Consider the following 20,995-nt stretch of genomic DNA (forward strand, 5'->3'; position numbering starts at 1 on the left):
TCAATGTTAGGGTTTTTAAATGTATTTGAATTTTTTGGAATCAGGGTTAGTTTTTGAATTTTTTGGAATTATTAAATGTATTTTTCTGTCAATGTTAGGGTTTTTATCATTGTGGTTATGAAATTGAATATGGTTATGAATGTTTATGCTTTGTCCGTGTGGTTGTGGTGATGAAATTAGGGTTCGATATCAGATTGTTCACATTATTAGGATTGTTCAAATTAGGATGTCATTTTAGGGTTCACATTATTAAGTGTTGTAATGCATTTGAATTTTTATGCTTTTGAATCATAAATCGGGTTTGGAATTTTTTTAATTTTTTGAATTTGTTAAATAAATCATAAATATGAGAATTGAGAATTGAAATTTGGAATGATGAAATTCGTAAATCATCAATTCATATCATTGATAATTGTTAATGTGATATTATGAAATTCATATAATTGAGAATTGAGAATTGAGAATTGAGAATTGAGAATTGAAATGACGAAATGTTTATATTTTTAAATTTGAAATCAGGAATTAGAATTTTGAAATTATGATTGTGAATCAAAATGTCTATATTTTGAATATTGAATAAACCAACGTACATTTGTTGAATTGGAAATTGTTTTTTTTTGCTTATGAAGAGGAATTAAAAGGAAATTAGGGTTTTAAAAGTAATTTTTTTTAATTAAGAATTGCGATTAAAAAATCCGAAATTCATATAATTGATAATTTGTAATGTCATATTATGAAATTCATGTATTTGAGAATTGTTGATTTGAAATTATGAAATGTCTATATTTTGAAATTTGAAATTAGAAATCAGAAAATTGAATTTTGAAATGATGCTTGTGAGTTTTTTTTTTTTTTTTGCTTGTTAACAGGAATTAAAAGGAAATTAGGGTTTCAAATTATGGTTTTAAAAGTAATTTTGTTTAATTAAGAATAAAAATAGTAAAAATTGTAATTCATTTAATTCGTAATTGTTAATGTCATATTACGAAATTCATGTAATTGAGAATTGTTGAATTGGAATTATGAAATGTCTATATGTTGAAATTTGAAATCAGAAATTGGAATTTTGAAATTATGCTTGTGAATCAAAATGTCTACATTTTTTGAATCAAATTATGGTTCAGAAATTGTTAATGTCTAATTTCTACAAAATATAATTATTAAACAAAAAAATATTTAATTTTGAATGTATTTGATTAAAAAAATATTTAATTTTCTCTCCATGAAAAGATCATGTTCTCTCAAATAAAAGATCATGTTCTCTGAAATATTTAATTTTGACTCTATTTGATTAAAAAGAAATATTTTTATTGGTTTCTCAAAATATTTAATTTTGACTCTATTTTATTAAAAAGAAATATTTTTATTGGTTTATCAAAATATTTAATTTTGACTCTATTTTATTGAAAAGAAATATTTTTATTGGTTTCTGAAAATATTTAAATTTGACTGTATTTGATTTTAAAAAAAAAAATTGGTTTAATTTCGTTTGGTTTATTTCACTATATTTGGGGTCAGGCAGCCAAAATATGATTAAAACATTTAATGTGCTGAATTTGTAATACATATAATAGTATTCTAGTACAAATTAAAATTTTATGAGAAAACTGAAGAAAATTTGAAAAAGTTTTTGAAATGGGTATTGAACGAACTGACTTATCGTCTTTTTCACTTTGTGATTGTCCACTACCATTGAAAAGGAAAATCTACTTTGTAATAAATTTAGAGTAGTTACAATATATGCATGAAAATAGTAATAAATTATTTTAATTAATAGTCCATAGCAATTTCGTACGTAAGAAGGGAAAAAAAAAATTGGCACTTTGATGGGTAAGTATGTGTTTTGTAATACCAAATAATTGGTACGGATGGCCCGATAGATTCACATGGATAACTATCCAAAATGTAGTCCATACATTTAACCACCAACTTCAATTTAATTATCTGTAATTTTTGGCCATTATAAATTATTTCTGTAATTATTTTTTTGTTTTTGTATGTGTAAGAAAAAAAAGGAGTAAATAAATTTAATTTTTTTCTTACTTTTCAGAACGATCCAAAATGATCCAAAATCAAGTTTTCTTACTTTTCAGAACGATCCAAAATGATCCAACATGGAAACACTTCAAATAATTTTTCAGTTTCTAGTATCCAGGTTTCAACTTTCAGTGGCTCAATAACACCTAGAAAAGTCAGAGGTTTCATCTTGTTAAATTTCTGAGTCAACCCGATAATGCCATTAATTATCAGTTCCACTTGCACTGAAGAAGGCGAAAGAGGTAGTTGTTGTCTCTGTTGTTATCTCATGGACTCGGTTAAAGCTTCTAACATTCTTTCCATTCTGGCATCAAAGGATTCAATCACATCATCACTTCTTGTTCTCTCCATTTGCTATAGGTAAATAGAGCACTAATAAACATAGGCAAATAGCTCGTTTATAGTTTTGACAATGCTCAATTTCATTTCATGTCTAATTGTTTCAGACATGTCGTATAATTTCACATACACTAACACATGCTGATGTAATGCCCCTAATTCTTTCTAGGACATCTTGTAGCTTATATGGACTCATGTGTACGGTATAACTCGTGCTCTGATACCACTCTATCACGACCCAAACCCGCTACTATAGGTATGACCGGCCAGTAATCCTAAGATTACCGAAGGCCACTTAAATAGATTTACAAAATTAGGGGTTGGCGGAAGCAAATATCATAATTATTCTGTCCATAGAGGTGTGCAGACATATATGCATGAAAAGAGTAATAAATTATTTTAATTAATAGTCCATAGCAATTTCGTACGTAAGAAGGGAAAAAAAAAATTGGCACTTTGATGGGTAAGCATGTGTTTTGTAATACCAAATAATTGGTACGGATGGCCCGATAGATTCACATGGATAACTATCCAAAATGTAGTCCATACATTTAACCACCAACTTCAATTTAATTATCTCTAATTATTGGCCATTATAAATTATCTCTGTAATTATTTTTTTGTTTTTGTATGTGTAAGAAAAAAAAGGAGTAAATAAATTTAATTTTTTTTCTTACTTTTCAGAACAATCCAAAATGATCCAAAATCAGTTTGTTGTTTTAATTTTATAAGAAAGCCTCTATGCCCTCTACAAAATGGACGAGGGTTACTAGTTCACATAGGAAATAACTTTGTCATTAAGGTCCGTAATGGCACAAGTTGGAGCAAATCAAATTAACTTATATTTTCCATAAATCTGAACAATTACATCACTAGGTTAAAAAAATCTCTCTCAATGTTTGCACCCTGTATTTTATATTGTCCAAATCAATCGCGTCACCCTCTACTAAATATCTCTCAACCTATTTTATTTTTCGCCACTAATTCGAAAGAATTAAGACAACAAGTATACTTCTTGTTATGTGTTTTTTAGATTAAGACAATAGAGCAATGACAACAAAGAACATTCACGTTGAAAAGATAAGAGTCTTCACATAGGAAATAAATGAGACACAATATATAACTCCACGTATAGATGAAATCTCGGCTGTTCTGTTATACGAATAAAAATAAGTGAAAAAAAATGAGAAAATAAACAGTAATAATCAAGTTGAGACACAAATATATAGTTGACAAAATACAAATTGAATTAATGTTTCATCTCTACAATTCCTTCAACCCTGGAAAATATAAATTGATAAAAAATTAGAGGGTTGCTTTTATTTGTGGCTTCTGCAAATTTTAATGTTTATTTTACAAGTACAATTCGATATATGTATATTGTTGATATTTTAATATTTATTGTTTCATTGAAGCAAGTATATGGCAACTGTTCCAATTATCTTTTACTGGGGGGGAAACATAATTCGGGATCCCGATGAAGGTGTGTCATATGATGCTGAGCCGAAAGGGATATATATGGTGCAACTTGGCACCACACTTGGCAATTTGGAGGAGATGTTTATGTCCAAGGTCGCAAGTTACGGGGAAACAGTCTGATTGATCTTCAAATGTAGATATCCTTATCGCCAGTGGCAAGCAACCAGCAAATACAAAATATTACCGATAAATGACGATGAGGCGTTGAACACCGTTTTAAGTATCGGTGGAAATTTCGAACCACCAAATTGTTTGGAAGTGTACATTCAGAAAGAGGTTGTACAGAATCTTCCGAATGTAACACAGATGGATTCGCATCCGTTCACTACATTGCTGACACATGGGGTTGACACGACGGCATTTCAGTCTCCTATGTATGAATCAAATGAATGTTATGCAGTTGGCTACGCACAACAGACATTTCATGGCCATGGTGGAGAATCAAGTTCACATGGTGGATACGAGACTGAATTTCACAATAACACCCAAGATGTGCCCACCTATAGCCATCATACGACTCCAGTTGAAGTTGCTGGTAATATGGCTGAAACGGTTAATTTTGTGCAGTTTGCTGACAGTGACATGTACAGTCCTGATGTCGCCCTAGACAATGATGAGAATGAAATGTGTGATGAAGAAAATTTATTGGGCGGATCAGATGATGATGATGATGAAGAAGATGATGTCGACGCTCCCGTTGATATTCAGAATGCCCCCATTCCACCTAGACCTGAAATCCCTTTCTTTGAAAACATTCACATGGGTGGTGATTTTGACATTAGTAACCGCGATGTCGTTCCCCGTAACCGAATCTGGAATGCTGAAAATCCAGAGTTGGACAAAGGGATGGTTTTCGTTGATAAGAAGCAACTCGTACATGCTGTGAAATTGTACCATGCAACAAATAATCGAGAGTACAAAGTCGTAACCTCCAAGCGAGACGTTTGGGTGTGTGCTTGCAAGCACGACTGTAGATGGTGGTTGCGTGCATCTCTTAGTAAGAGACATGGGCTTTTTGAAATAAAGCAGTATAGGGGTCCTCACCATTGTTTATACCCACGAACGAACAGGGACCACACAAATATTAGCTCCAGTTACATTGTTTCTCATCTTTTGGGACAAGTTGCGGTGAGTATACAAAATAAATGTTTACATTTATATACACATTGTTTATTTAAAGTGTTCACACCAAAATTGTGTCTTTAAAGTGTTCACACCAAAATAATCTGACTCATAGGTATTGTTGTATGCAGAACGAACCTGATATGCCCATTAAGAATGTCATCGAAGACATAAAAAAATCCATGAACTATACTATACATTACAAGAAGGCGTGGCATGCAAGGGCAAAGGCAATTCGAATGGTATTCGGAGATTGGGATGAATCATATATGATGTTGCCTAAATTCATGTATGCATTACAAACATCTAATCCTGGCACCATCGTGCAATGGAAGCATAGATATACCGGAAATACAACCATTATGCCCGTCTTCCACTTTGTTTTTTGGTCTTTCAAACCCGTCATCGATGGATTCAGACATTGTAAGCCTGTTATAACCATAGATGGTACATTCTTATACGGGAAATACACTGGTGTGTTGCTTGTAGCAACGATTGTCACCGCTAATGGCAAAGTACTACCGCTTGCATTTGCTGTTGTCGACAAGGAGAGTTTGGAGTCTTGGTCGTTCTTCATTTCAAATATCAAGGAACATATTGTCATGGACCGACAGGGAGTGACTTTGATATCCGATCGAGCTGAGAGTATTTTAGCTGCTGTGAGGCGGCATTGGTTGAATCCATCTCTCCAATTTGTTGGATATCATCGGCACTGCCTTCGACATGTTTGTAGTAACTTTAACACTACGTTCAGAAATAAGGAGCTGAAACAACTTCTATGGAAAGCAGGAAGTGCTCATCAACGACGAAAGTGTAATGGTTACTTACAACAAATACAGGCTATTGACCAAGAAGCCATCACTTGGGTTTACAAGATGAATCCTGAGGAGTGGGCCCTTTCGTATGACGGTGGACATCGCTGGGGGGTATTGACTAGCAATGATGCAGAGTGCTTCAATAGCGTCTTGAAAGGTGCAAGGAACTTACCTATCTCAGCTATGGTTGAATTTACATTTCGGCGGCTTATAAAATATTTTGACGAGATGGGAGCCCAAGCTGAACTAGATGTACGAAATGAGTTCCAATACCCTAGACAGATGCAAAAAACTATTGAGGATGGCATCGCAAGGGCAAATACTTTCAAGTTGATATCATATGACAGGTTAGTTTGTAATATAAATTAAATTATTGTTATTATGTTGTCAATTTAACTACACCTAAAAACATGAACTTCATTAGTTTCTATTATAATTTTTTTATAGGCCACGCCGCGTGTTTGAGGTGCAAACATCTTTTCGCCATGGACGAGGTCGCAATACACAAATCGTACGGATGAATCAACCCACGTGCAGTTGTGGGAAATATGAGATACGACACTATCCATGTTCCCATATGCTCGCTGTAATGTCTGAATGCGGTGACAATCCATTCGAGTACGTTGATCCAGTATATAGGCTTCCTGTATACATGAGGGTTTGGGAAACTAAATTCAATCCAATACCGCATCAAGATTATTGGGCTGATCCGCAGTGGACTTTAATGCCTAATGTACTGCGTCTGCGACAAGTGAAACGGGGTCGTGCATCTATGTCTCGTATTCCGAATGAGATGGACATATCAGATAGGCGTTTGACCGCTCGTTGCAGTGAGTGCCAGCAGACAGGTCATGACAGGCGAACATGTCCGGCGCGACTTGGTCGATGAAGACTATGTAATACTTACATATTGTAATAGATCTTTTTGTAATTCTTTATTTGTAATAGATCATTTTCTTTTCTTTTGTAATTCATTATTTGTAAACGGGGTCATACATGTAATAGAACATTTTTTATTTGTAATAGATCATTTCTGTTGTTTAATTCTTTATATATTGTAATTGTTTTATTTGCTTGACAAAATTTACAACTATCATAGTTTTTATTCTCTACTTCATTCAAAATGTTTATTACAGAATTTTATTTAAAATCACATAGTTCTTCTTTCATTTTAAGATTTTAATATTTCGACTGATTCAAGCATTTTGTACATTTAGAATTTATGAATTACATGTACGTAATTTACAAATTTTTTACTTTATTGCAAAACAAAAATTACAAAATCAATAATGAAGTTGTCGAATATGCCATAAATGTAACGAATTTTGTCAAATATGTCAAAATCAATAATGACGTTATGTCAAATATGCCAAAATCAATAATGAAGTTTTGAAAAAAAAAATGATCATTCCATTTTGTTTGTAAATATTGACATACAAAAACTATCCACATGTTATTGGTCATTATTAAGCTTATGTAACTGAGATCGTAAAATGACTTTGTAAAAGATTTTTATATTAGTCCGAAGCATAGATAACGATAGGTTATGTTGAATTGCTTATCATATTTAATGGCACATAATATGCAAAATTTTGATTTTAGTTAATTGCTTCCATGTTAATGGCACACAAATTTATACTTTTAAAATAATCGACCACATTTATTTTCCAAGTCGTCATGTACATAATAATTTCAGCTTAATTGATATAGTTAAATTACATGCTCACCAATACAGTTTTTCAAAATGTATTTGTTTTTCAACTGTACAGGGTTCATGGCACATCTACCTGATGAGGTCCCCCTTTTGAGTCATCCACATCAGGCTGACAGTGTATGGGAGGACCCGGTATGCAATAACGTTTGTTGGACTTTACGCGTACAATGAAAATACACTGCATTTTGTTTTTCATTTCCTTGATAATGCTATAATTTAAAATACTCATTCTGTTATGCAGGACCAGTCACGCACCGTGGTGGCATGCCGACGGGGAGATTCCGGCCTGTGGGATCGTCCATTGGACCATAGAGTCTTGCAGTGTCTACTACGCGCGGGATTCTATGGTGTATATCGTATAGGCCATATCAGACTGGACCACCCACTCATTACTGCTCTCGTCGAGAGATGGCGCACAGAGACTCATACATTTTATTTCCCGACCGGTGAGGCCACCGTCACATTGCAGGACGTATCTGTCCTATACGGTCTACGGATTGATGGGTGAGCAGTTACTGGACTTGACCCATCATTGATGACGGAGCAGTGGATAGCGCTATGTGCTGAGCTATTGGGAGTAGCACCTACACCTGCAGACTTACAGGCAGGTAGAGTGAGGGTGAGGTGGCTGTCGGAGCATTTTCAGGGCGATTTTCCAGATGATGCTGCAGATGAGTTAGTACAGCAGCATGTGCGAGCATATATTATGTGGCTTATTGGGGGGGTATTTCTCCCTGATAAGTCACAGAACCTGCTCAAGCTGATGTATTTGCCACTGTTGAGAGACATTGACGTCATCGGCCAGTACAGCTGGGGCGCCGCGGCTTTGGCATGCTTGTATAGGATGTTATGTCGAGCCACTCAGGTGGGTGTGACTCAGATCGGAGGACCCCTTGTCTTGCTACAGGTTAGTAAGAATTTTATTACATGTCAATTCATATTGTATGGCATATATCATTATTGTAATTGCGTTCAAACTATTGCAGATTTGGGCGTGGGAGAGATTGATTCGCATTGCTCCGTCTAGGCGGCAACTAGTTGCTCCTGGTGAGGTTCCCATCGGGCAGGGAGACATACAGATGCCGGCCGGACCTCAAGGTAGCCGATGGAGGGTTGACATGAGCCACGAGGTCGTATCGACCCACGTAGTGGTCGTGTATAGAGACCAGCTTGACCGGATGATAGACGGCGAGGTATCAAATTTAAATACCTAAATTTTAATTGTCATATGGACTGTATATGTTTATGAGCGATTTTTAATAGACTTGTCGTTATTGTAGTTTATCTGGCAGCCTTATGCTGATGTCCTCCACACGCTCCCAGACTACTGCCGCCTAGGTGAGGATATATGGATGGCGAGAGTACCACTCATTTGTTTTGACGTAGTTGAGTGGCATCTCCCTGATCGTGTCCTCCGACAGTTTGGTCGGGTCCAGGCCGTGCCGGATCGGTGTGACACCGAGTGGCGGTTGCATGCGACGGATAGACGTGGCCGAGCCAGCACTGACTGGAGTCAGCATCATATGCGATACATACAGTTGTGGAATGCCCGTCGCGACACTATTGTACAGGCTGACTGGAGCGATGGGGTCCTCCCCTCTCCCGACCCTTACATGTTGTGGTATCGGCGACATACACACCTACTTGTCGGTAATCCGAGCCACCTGTCCGAGGCCGGATATCAGGGAGTTGGGCCTTCTCTCGAGTCATTGGTGAGTAGCGTACTATATCTCCGATAATTGTTAATATCATAATTGATTATTTTCAGTCAACTATAGCCTAATATATCTATTTTTTTTACAGGTGGTTCGAGCTGGGAGGTCATATCACTTGGCTGAGGACGCCATTTTCAGACGTGACGGACAGCTTGGTCTGCAGGCCCTTGTAGAGATCAGAGAGTTATTGTACGAGGGGATCCAGCATGCCCATCGGGTAGATCGTCTGCATTTTGGAGACTACGGTGTACACACTGCAGCAGCTGCTCCAGACACATCAGTCCCGTCCACGTCAGTGCCTTCCAGTTCAGCGCCAGCCACAGCAGGTCCTTCGACTTCAGTCACCCCACCACATGATACCCCATACATTTCTCCATATTCCCCATACGTACATCTTACCCAGCATGCTGACCCTGACCCTGATTGGTCACCGCCCCGCTTCATACATGATGTTATTACCCCACCCACCCAGTTACATCCTACTTTTCTGGGGAGTACTTCGACCGCGCCCCGGTTCATGCATGATGTTGCTACCCCACCCACCCAGTTACCACCTGCTTTTATGGGGAGTACTTCGACCACACCCAGGAGTACACATGATGCAGTTCTCACTGACATCTCACACATTGATGATGAGGGCCATATTGAGCCCCCCCCAGAGCGCGAGGGAGAGGTTATGGTCGTGGGGGACGTCGCGGCCGAGGTCGGGGTGCGGGCAGAGGCAGAGGTCGTGGTCCAGCTGCAGATCGTGATACAGTTGCACCAGACGAGGGAGTGGGAGTTTCACAGCTCACAGCAGTATCTGATCTACAGGCACAGGTAGGATCAGGGGCATCAGATGCAGGAGAGGGGGGGTCACATTCACACTCACAGGCTCCACAGACAGTCAGTGGAGGGCAGCATGCAGGGGAGAGAGTGCTAGATATTCAGAGAGTCTACCGTAGGAGACCGAGGAGGGAGATCCACGGTCGGGGTTGTGGGACTGGGGGCAGGTTAGGGCATTAGCGGTTGCGATATGGACTATATAGGTTTTTTTTTTCTTTTTTTTGTTTGTATCTGTCAAACTTGTACAGCTGATGTAAGTGTCATACTTATTTATTTGCAATTATCATTTCACAATTTTTTATTCTTATTTATATTGATGAATCACACAAATCTGTTTCACATCTCTACCCCTCTCTCATTATCCGTAATTTAGGAGAACATAAATTACAAACGCGTTTGGTTTGAACAAAACGTGTAAAGAAGCTATAAAAAATGTGTTTGTTCAAGGCTAAAAATAATTGAAATATCTCGCTTCATTAATAAGTCATGGATAAGCATTACAAATTGCATGCATTACAGAAATGCCCTGGGCGTTCATCCAAACAATTTCATTCATTATCACCATCATCTGACATCTCAATATCAGATTCATACATAACATCCATGCTCCAAGCGTAGTACTGGTGTGCATCATCCATTAACCCATCTTCGGCACGCTCATTTGCAGTCTTCATTAGTTCGGACCTCTGCAAACGTTGGGTCATGCGATTAACCTCGTCGCGGATACGATGCAATGCCCTTTGCAACAACTGTGGAGTGTCAGTTGGCATACGCATGGCTAACCGGCGAGGAAATTTAAGATTTACTTCACGGCATAGCTCAACGAGAACGTTTGCTCGAGTTTTGCAAAATTCCCACTCAGCTCTCATGGTATTGACGGTGGCACGTGAGTAACGCAAATTTGGATTTAATGGGTATTGAAATTCATCTCCATCTGCAACCCAATAGCGACCCATTGCTGAATATAGATCAACCAGCGTATATGTCATGATCATATCGGTAGAAATAGCTGTAAAACTTTTGTTGTGGTATGCTACGATATTTATACCATATATACACATGGTAGCTGTATGTATGCAATTTCCTGTTCGATCACATGCATGCCACTGACCTTATCCAGTGCATACGGCTGTCAGGACTCGACTTTGTGCAGTCATGAACGAATCAACGGCCTGTAGCATCGGCTATTGTGCCGCAGATGCAGCGATGCCTATGACTTTGTGCATAATTGCAATGGGCACAGTACGTAGGAGGTATGTGACTTTGTGCAGCGATGCAGGGATGCATCTGACTTTGTGCAGTGATACAGTGATGCGTGTGACTTTGTGCATCACTGCATCACTGCATGTGACTTTGTGCAGTGATGCAATGCTGCATGTCACTTTATGCAGTGATGCAGTAATGCATGTGACTTTCTTACTTTGCCATGCTTGTATACGTTGTGACTTTTTTCTTGACATTACGTGATGCATGTGACTTCTACAGTGCAACTTACATGCTTTGTTTTTTCCGCACATTTCAGAATTCATCTAAGTCACATTATTACGACTGTGAAAAGAAGCAGAAAATGCTATTATGTTGGTAAAAAAATATGATGGACGATTGTGTAATGACAATAAAAATCGGATGACTGTGAAGTTCATTAACTGAAAATAAGATAAAATATAGGCACCAAAGTTGCAATCGTGTTTACCTAGCAGGTGACCATTTTATTATGTTGGTGAGAAAAACAATGATAGTTTATGAACAATATTACTTTAATACAAAGAAAATTTCATTTTTCGATTTCATTTATAATTTCTCGAAAACACTTATACGTACTGAAATCGTCAATTCCAAGTGAGTACTTATTGTATTACAAAAGTAAGCATGACAAAATAGTTTCATGTGCCGATGTGACAACTCACTGCATTTTGTTTTATTTGACAACGCACTGCTCGAATATGAAGGGATTGCATTGTGATTCTATGGCCTACAATTATTATTTTATCTTACAACCACGTCTGTGACTACATCACAGGTACACAAAGTCACGGGTAATCAAAATTACATGAAATGAATAACATCAAATAATATCACGTGTATCACTTATTCCATAGTGCCCTACCACCACTATGATGTGTATAAATACCCCAGTATGATGTTTGTTGAAGTCATAACAATAGTAATAGATATACAATTACTATTATTATTATTTTTTTTAATTTTATTAACAATGTCTTCAAGAGGTGCAGGAAGTTCACGCCGGCAAAGAAATCCGAAAGTGTGGCTGCTACCTCCATTTATGTATGACTACAAGAGCGAAAAGTACTCAAGTCCGAAGGATTATTATGCAGGTATCCGAGCAGAATGGGCGTTCAGGGTAACGGAGCAAGAAGGATTGTATAATGATCTACGTAACTTTGGGGCACCGGTACCTCATCGTCGTTCATTGACCATGGCTAGACGAAATGTGAGTGACTATGAAAAAGCAGTTAGCAGAATTAAGAAGGAGAACAACAGGATGTTGATGCGGAGATGTCGACATTTCATGCTTCAGCTAGCCACTGAAATGGCAGAAGCAAGCAACAGAGATTTGACAATGGTTGAGCGAAATAATGTCTTCAACAATGAAAAATATCTCTCTGACTACTACATGTCAGATGACGAATAAGAAATCAAACACCGTTATCTTTCATATGTTCGTTCGTGGAGTGTAAGACAATGTTGTTGTTGGTGTAACGTACGGATGTATTTCAAGTATTTTTGTTATGAACCTGAAGTTTATGAAATAACTACATTTATAAGTACACATTTATGAGTTCATGACTTTCTTTATTGAATTGCAATTTGTTAATGAATGTTCTGGATTAATGAATGGATTAATGTATGTTCAATTATGTGAATACTTAAAACACATAAAATAAATCAGGCAACTCGGAGAAAAGGTTCCCTTAACTGGGGCTGCTGAAATAGGGATGAAATTACAACGAATTTCAATCTCCATCAGGAAAGAAGAAAGAGTCACCTTCCAATTCTTGAAAGTTCAGTAAAAATTATGACTCCGGTAATGAATGAGGGGTTGACAAAAAACTAAACTCGGTGAATCGAACTACCGCCTTCAACAACACATAAAACATAACAGGTAGGTCGGTGAATAGCTTCCCAAATGACAAGAACAATTCAAATAGTCATACTTTTCAATGAAATATAAATAGCGGGTCGTAAGCTTCATAAGCTTCATTTTTTCACACATTGAGTAGTCAAATCGTGGAGAGACTTGTCAGTATATGCAGATAGATTGTGAAGTCATGTGACCTAGTGCACAGTCTTCGGTTTTATTGATTTGTTTATTACAGTGACAACTCATCTCTTATTTACATATGTGGGATTCTCAACTCAGAAAGTCACATGGCAACAGTGAATTCACTGATTTACTTTACTGTCAGCATGCCTTTATTTTGTCTGTATATGCAGATGGATTGTGAAGTCATGTGACTTGGTGCAGAGGCTTTGGTTTTCTCGATTTTTTGCTCGATTTTTTTTTATTACAGTGACAACTCATCTGTTATTGATATATGTGGGATTCTCAACTTAGAAAGTCACATGGCAACAGTGAATTCACTGATTTACCTTACAGTCAGCATGCCTTTATTTTGTCCTTATATGCAGATGGATTGTCAAGTCATGTGACTTGGTGCACATGCTTTGGTTTTCTCGATTTTTTGCTCGATTTTTTGTATTACAATGATGACTCATCTGTTATTGATATATGTGGGATTCTCAACTCAGAAAGTCACATGGCAACAGTGAATTCACTGATTTACCTTACAAACAGCATGCCTTTATTTTGTCCTTATATGCAGATGGATGGTCAAGTCATGTGAATTGGTGCACAGGCTTTGGTTTCCTCGATTTGTTGCTCGATTTTTTTTATTACAGTGACAACTCATCTGTTATTGATATATGTGGGATTCTCAACTTAGAAAGTCACATGGCAACAGTGAATTCACTGAATTACCTTACAGTCAGCATGCCCTTATTTTGTTCGTATATGCAGATGGATTGTGAAGTCATGTGACTTGGTGCACATACTTTGGTTTTCTCCATTTTTTGCTCGACTTTTTTGTTACAGTGACAACTCATCTCGTATTGATATATGTGGGATTCTCAATTCAGAAAGTCACATGGCAACAGTGAATCTACTGATTTACCTTACAGTCAGCATGCATTTACCTTACAGTCAGCATGCATATATGTGGGATTCTCATTTATCCGTTCATAATCAACTATATAAACGAGTAAAGGTGAAGACACAACCTTACAACTCAAGGTGAAGACACAACCATACAACTCATTTCGCCCTACGAAATTATTATTCATTTGTTTTAAAAAATTAGCATGGCTACATGGTTCATAGGAGGGAGTGGGGGTCGCAGAGGTGGTAGGAACTTGCAAAGGGGTGAAAGTTCACGACGAGGAGGGGGAAGGGGAAGTGGCGATGCTGAAGATGAAACACCATTTCCTTTCTTGGATGCCTCTTGTGCTTATCATGATAGGTTTGGGAAGCGACATTTTGTCATGCCCAAGTACTATCGAGATCCATGTGGTTTGGTGGAGGATCCATCAGAAAATCAAACAGGATATGGTTATGCAAAGGCTAGACTTCTTAAGTGGCCCGCACTATTTATAGAGCGAGTGCAAAACGAAAGATTATGTCGGGAAAGAGGACTGAAGGTGCCAAAAGCACGTTCTGTTGAGATCCAAAAGGAAGATCCTGATAATGTTGATCGACTATGTCAAACACTAGAACGTGAGATTTCTCAAATGGGTCGTAGATTGGCCCGCGATATGCAGCTACTCATACTTAAGAAGGATGCCCAGAAGAACAAAACAGAACCAAATGTTGCGGCTATCAAGGCTATCATGGAGGATCCTGAACTTGTCTCTGACGCTGAGCTTTCGGATTGTTCAGACTCTGAGCCACCTGCCGATTTAAGCGCGAATTAGGTGTTAATGTCTACACTTCGGCAATATAACAACTTGCATTAATATGTAATGTCTGTGTTAGAGTAAGTATAACTGTTATGTTATGTTTATGTTTATGTTTAAGTTTATGTTTATGTATTGTGTCTGTCAAATGTTACGGCTATTAATATGCAATATTAGGTCATGAATTAGGTGTTTGTCTATCTAACTGTTATGTTTATGTATTGTGTGTTCAGTTAAGAGTGTCCAGGATGTATGTAATGTGTGTTCAGTTCATGGTGTCCATAATGTATTTTTGTGGGAGAATTATGTCTATACTAGCTACGTAACTGAAAACTATTACATTTGCAACTTCAGTTATGTTGTTTTCATACCCGTATGAGTATTTTGTAAAGTACTGACTTCGTATATTATGTATTAAGTATTATTACAAAAATGTTGAGAAAATTTATTTTAAGAGCTCTCGCTGTGGCCTTTGTCTTCTTGGCCTACTCCGCGGTGGTCTTCGCGTCTCACCCTTCGTCGTTGCTCGTCGAGTTGCACAGTGTGTGGGTGTGCTTCGAACTGTACAGCATGCATATCACATTCTAACCCATAACAAAGACGATACAAAAAAATAAATTTTATAAATGAAAACGGGTACAAAACGGTTTTACTAAACTGGTTTACTAAACTGATTTTCTGAATTACATTCTCACCTTCTAACCCAAAACAAAAGAATAAATATATATTTATGTTTAAATGAAAACGGCTTTCGTAAAGCCAAAATAATTTTCTAGATAACACCTTCCAACCCAAAACAAAGACAAAAGAAAAAAAAATTACATGAAAACGACTTTAGTAAAGCGAAAAAAAAAATAATTAATTACACAAAACAATAAGCAAAAAAAATATTTACATGAAAACAACTTTAGTGAAGACGAAAAAAAAATTTTAATTACATTTTCTAAATCAAAACAAAGACAAAAGAAAAAATGAAAACTGTAACATGACAACAGCTTCAGTAAAGCCAAATAAATGAACATGATTGGCTTAATAATATCTACATGAATATGATTTTGAAATTATATATATGAAAAATAGTATGTAATATTATGTAAAATTTATGAATTACACATTCTAAACAAAAACAAAAGAAAAAAAAAACATATTTTAACATGATAATTGCTTTAGTAAAGCCAAGTACTAAAATATACAGTGTAAATATATTTTTTAAAATATGTTTTATGTTTTTTTCTTTTGTTTTATCTTGAAAATAGCGTTTTATTCCAACAAAGTTTATGTTAAAAACGCTGGGCGAAAAAAAAAAATTCTGCTAAAATCGCTATTAGCAATAGCGTTTTTTTGGCAACAAAATTTGAACTGAAATCGCTATTAGAGATAGCGTTTTTTCTGGGAAATTTTTTTTGTTAAAATCGCTATTAGAAATAGCGTTTTTTGGGAAAATTTTGTAAAAAGCGCTGTTAAGAAAAGCGTTTTTATCCGGACAAAAATTAACGCTAGAAGCGCTATTTGTAACAGCGACTTCTTAATCAAAGTCGCTATTTGTAATAGCGATTTTCCTGTTCATTTACTTTTGCGCTCCTAACAGTAAAAGCGCGAATAGTAATGGCGCTTTAACTTAGTTTTGGAATTCCGTCAGAAGTTGGCCTAGTTTTGGAAATACAATGGAAAAAGGGCTTATATTGGGAAAAGACCCGTAATGTTAGGTTGCCAAATATTTTATATGGGTATAGGATAAGGTCCATATGTAGATTCTATGCGAGCCATTTGATAAAAATGTTATAAAATATTTGAGAATCCTAAGGTTATGTTTGGAAGGATTTTGGAATCATAGTTTTATCCCTACATTCTAGTATCTTGGTTTGAGTTTTGGAAAACTAATTTTACCTTTCTTTTTGAAAACTCGTTTCAAGCGGATTTTTAAATTTTGAAATTTGGCTTACCGGTCATCTCCCCGGACGTTCGGTAGATTGACCTGAATAGTACGATTTTTTTTTTTTTTGCACTTGTTTGTTATATATATATTTTAAATAAAACAATATTTTTTGAATTTTTTAAAAAAAATTATGAGCTTTTAATTGATTTTTGAGTTGTGTTTTTAGTTATGAATTGTAAGTTTTTGTATCAGATATCATATATCACATCAAAAATTTCTCACTCAATTCAAAACTCATTCACCAAACAAATTTTCTACACTCAAATCATAATTCCAAAACTCACAAACTCAAATACAACTCATATTCTCAAATCATATTTAGAAAACTCTACCAAAAGCTACTTAAAATTTTTCTTGCTAGTGTTCTTTCTCAAAAATGAAAATAGTCAGTGTGTTTGATTTGAGTATTTTGAATTAAATTTTTTGAAAATTGAGTTTTTTGGTTTTCGTGTTTTTTTGTTTTTAGTGAATATTTTTAAAATTTTAAACATTTTTTTATTTTTTTAGATGCACCTTACTTAGATGTATCTAAAAAGTAAAAAATTTGTGAAAAAATATTTTTAAAAATTAATAAATACATAAAAATACAAAAAATGTACTGAATTCTCGTATTTTTTTGTATTTTTGGTATTTGGTGAATTTTTAAAAGGTTTTTTTCAATTTTTTTTACTTTTTAGGTATATTTATGTTAGGTATGTCTAAAAATTAAAAAAATTGCTCAAAATATTAAAAAAATTCGGTAAAAACAAAAAAAAACACGGAAAATAAGAAAGTAGAATTTTCTGAAAAGTGTTTTTGAAAAATGGTAACCAAGCATAGTAACATTATTTTAGATTTTCTATTTTTTAATTTATTTTTATTACAATAATAATCTCAAATGAAATTACTTAAAATATCAATCATTTTAGAACCCATATCTCACAATTAAGCTTCAACCCATTAAGTCATAAGATATGATTTATGACAGCACCTACTTCCATCACTACTCATCTATATCGTTTCCAAATCCCACCATTAAAACCTTTAGTGTCCTCTGGTAGTGATATTCCGATAGCAACAATGATAACTACTCAATTATACATGCTTCTCCAATAATGACAACGAATATAAGTTTTCATATCCAATTATCACATGAGTATTTTTTTCTCTGCGTAGTTATAGTGCTCGTTGCAAACTATATTGAGTCTTCTACTTCGACTAGGACAATGTGCTATTGTAAATGGGTGGGCACGGGTCAGTTGCGATTACGGAATCTCTAGTTCACGATCCGTCTGTCAGATTGGCGGATTGGATAAAATCAACCTGCATTCGTTCGCCAATTCGGCGGATGTGAATTAAACGGATTGATGGATGGATGCGAATCAGTTTGGCAGTTTAAAATTTTATAAATTTTCAACATAATTCAACTTGTGCACTTCATCAAGAAAAAAAAAAGAAAAAAAGGAAAAAAAAATATTACAGTCAGTGACTTAAAAATATATTACAATTACTGCATGTCTCATCCAAATAAATAAAGTTTAAAACTTTAGAATATTATAATCACTGCATGCATCATCCACACATTACAATCACAACATACTTCATCCACATAAAGTATTACAATATGTGATTCTTAAAATATAAAAATAATTCAAACCACCAAAATCATGAACAGAGCAGTGATAGATATTATATGCCTCTGTATTGTTACATCTACATTTGTTTTTGAAAACAAAAACCAACCAGTATATGTCATATTTTTTTATTTTTTATTTTTAGAGTTAGATTTAAAAACCCAAAAATATAGATAAATAATACATTTATTTTTTTTCAATTCAAAAAATATATTCAAGTTGAAAACTCATTTTTAACAGAATATTTAATTTTTTTTTCAATTGAAAACATAAACAGAATATCTAAACAAATTGAAAACACAAAATCTTACAAATTACTAGGAATGTTTGTGGTTTGGCAGTGCGGTTGCGGCCAAATGAGCCTTAAATTCGCCATCCGTCCAAAACTAGGCAAATTAAAAAAAATTAATCTGTAACCGTCCGCTCGTCATCATGCATTGGCTGAAAATGCGGCGGCTCGGTTCGGTTCGGTCGTCTTGGGCAAATCGGTATATCCACTGCTCCTAATTTGTAAACACTTTATTTGCACATGAACAATTTTTAGAAACCGAAACAAGACTAGATCGACCGATTGGGCCGGCTGGACCAGTGGCTGGATTTTGTTCCGATTCGAAAAGCCCTCTAAATCCGGACATAGCTCAAAACCAGTGTAAAATGAAATAACCGGAAGAACCGCCAGCTCAACTGTCAAACCGATGACCCGAATTGGGTTTTAAGGGCTAGCCAATTTTGTGAGAGAGACCACCAACACAACACAGTCCCCCCCAACTCAAAACACTTGACAACCACTCAATTCCATACATACTGCTGAATTTGAGATTGTGTGTGTGTGTGTGTGTGTGAGGTATTTTTGGGAAAGCCATGGAAGAAGAAGTAGAATATGTGGCCTTTTTCTACGTCGCTATTCTCTACTCCCCGACTTTGATTCTTCGCCTTCCACCACCAATCTCCTTCCAAAGCTTCATGATTCGCGCTTCATATGCGTCGTTGTTTCCTCCCTCTTCCCTTTCATCTTATACGCTCTCATCCTTCCCGCAATCTCTCTCTCTCTCTCTCTCTCTCTCTCTCTCTATCTCTTCACTGCTCAATGTCTGTCTCTTGCATCGTTTTTAGCTGCTATGTTTCTTAAGCTGCTTAATGCTTATTTTTACAATGATTATCATGTCCAAAACAAAATAAAAAAACATTGAGGCAAAGAAAAATCAATAATGGAATAGTAATATCACTAAATATTTGTAAAAAATCATAAATATTTTTATAATAAATTTATGATTTCATAGCTTAGTTAATAGTTTGGTGAATTAATTTTTTTATTATCTATTCTAACACTCATCTTACAAAAATAAATATATGTAAACTTATCTTGCAAATATTTTAAAAATTCTATTATTTTGTTGAATCTATTTTTTGTTTTCATTTTTAAACTTATATTTATTTTTATATATTTTAAATATATTTATAATATAATTATGACGTCACGGTTCGACCGCTCCGACCCGACGGTTCAGCCGGTGACCCATTCACTCGATCTATTTTTTTGATTCATTCACCAGTCCGATTTTCAAAACATTGCACAGGAGTATGACAAAAAATGAAGTGGCCACATGATTTACAACGATTTCTTTGAAATCGTGGGAGCTTGTGGTTAGAAAATGAAACTTTGATCGCAATTGATTCATTTCAGTAACATTTTTCTTCTACCGTCGATAATATGTTTTGAAAAGTTTTTGTTAAGGTTTTGGGAGATAAAATTTCAAGGGCGTAGGGGGCGTACATTTTAATGAGTGGTAATTTCATAAGGATAATTTTAATATTATTTGAGGGAGGAAATTTTTTTTAAGAATTTTAAAATTTATAAGTAAGGGTCCAAAGAAATGGGAACCCCAAAATGACAAATAAGGTGTTAATAGTAACATCTTTTCAAAAATGCTATGAACCTATCCTTATCAATCCATAATTTATTCTGAATGTGTTTGTATAGTGAAAATTAAATTGATCAAATGATTCATGAGTAAAATGAATATGAATACTGATTCCTTTTTTGGGTAAATTTTTAATTCACAAGTCTAGGTTTGTAGTGTTGTTAGTTTTTTTTGTTTTTCTTTTCGAAAAAAGATATATAGAAAAATAATGAGAATAATTTAACAATTTGTAGTCATATTTTGACTTTTTAATTATTTTAGTCTCTCCTCAAATAGGCCCTTAGTGGTAGTCATTAGCTCCAAAGGTCTATGGGCCAGGCCCACTCGGCCCGTTATGGACAAGTTGGGGTAACTTAAAGGAGGCTTGGGATAGTGTTCGTGTTGGGCTTAGGTGGTAAAACTTGGCCCATCTTAATACCTTAATGTGTTTAGTTGAGAGATTTAATGAGAGATTTATAAAAGAAAATGAAAAAGGTAGGTAAAACGTGAATAAAATATACCTATATT

At 35.5% G+C, this 20,995-nt stretch overlaps 1 long non-coding RNA gene across 1 annotated transcript; it reads left to right on the forward strand.

Moving 5' to 3' along the window:
* Nucleotides 1–850: 850 nt before the first annotated feature.
* Nucleotides 851–15,494, forward strand: LOC145790024 (uncharacterized). The gene is made up of 2 exons (XR_014328606.1): nucleotides 851–1,547; nucleotides 13,385–15,494. It is a non-coding gene; the product is annotated as an uncharacterized LOC145790024 (long non-coding RNA).
* The last annotated feature ends 5,501 nt before the right edge of the window (nucleotides 15,495–20,995 follow it).

This window comes from Camellia sinensis, chromosome 5, assembly GCF_055761805.1.
Source record: "Camellia sinensis isolate YWXY chromosome 5, ASM5576180v1, whole genome shotgun sequence".
Lineage (NCBI taxonomy): Eukaryota > Viridiplantae > Streptophyta > Magnoliopsida > Ericales > Theaceae > Camellia > Camellia sinensis.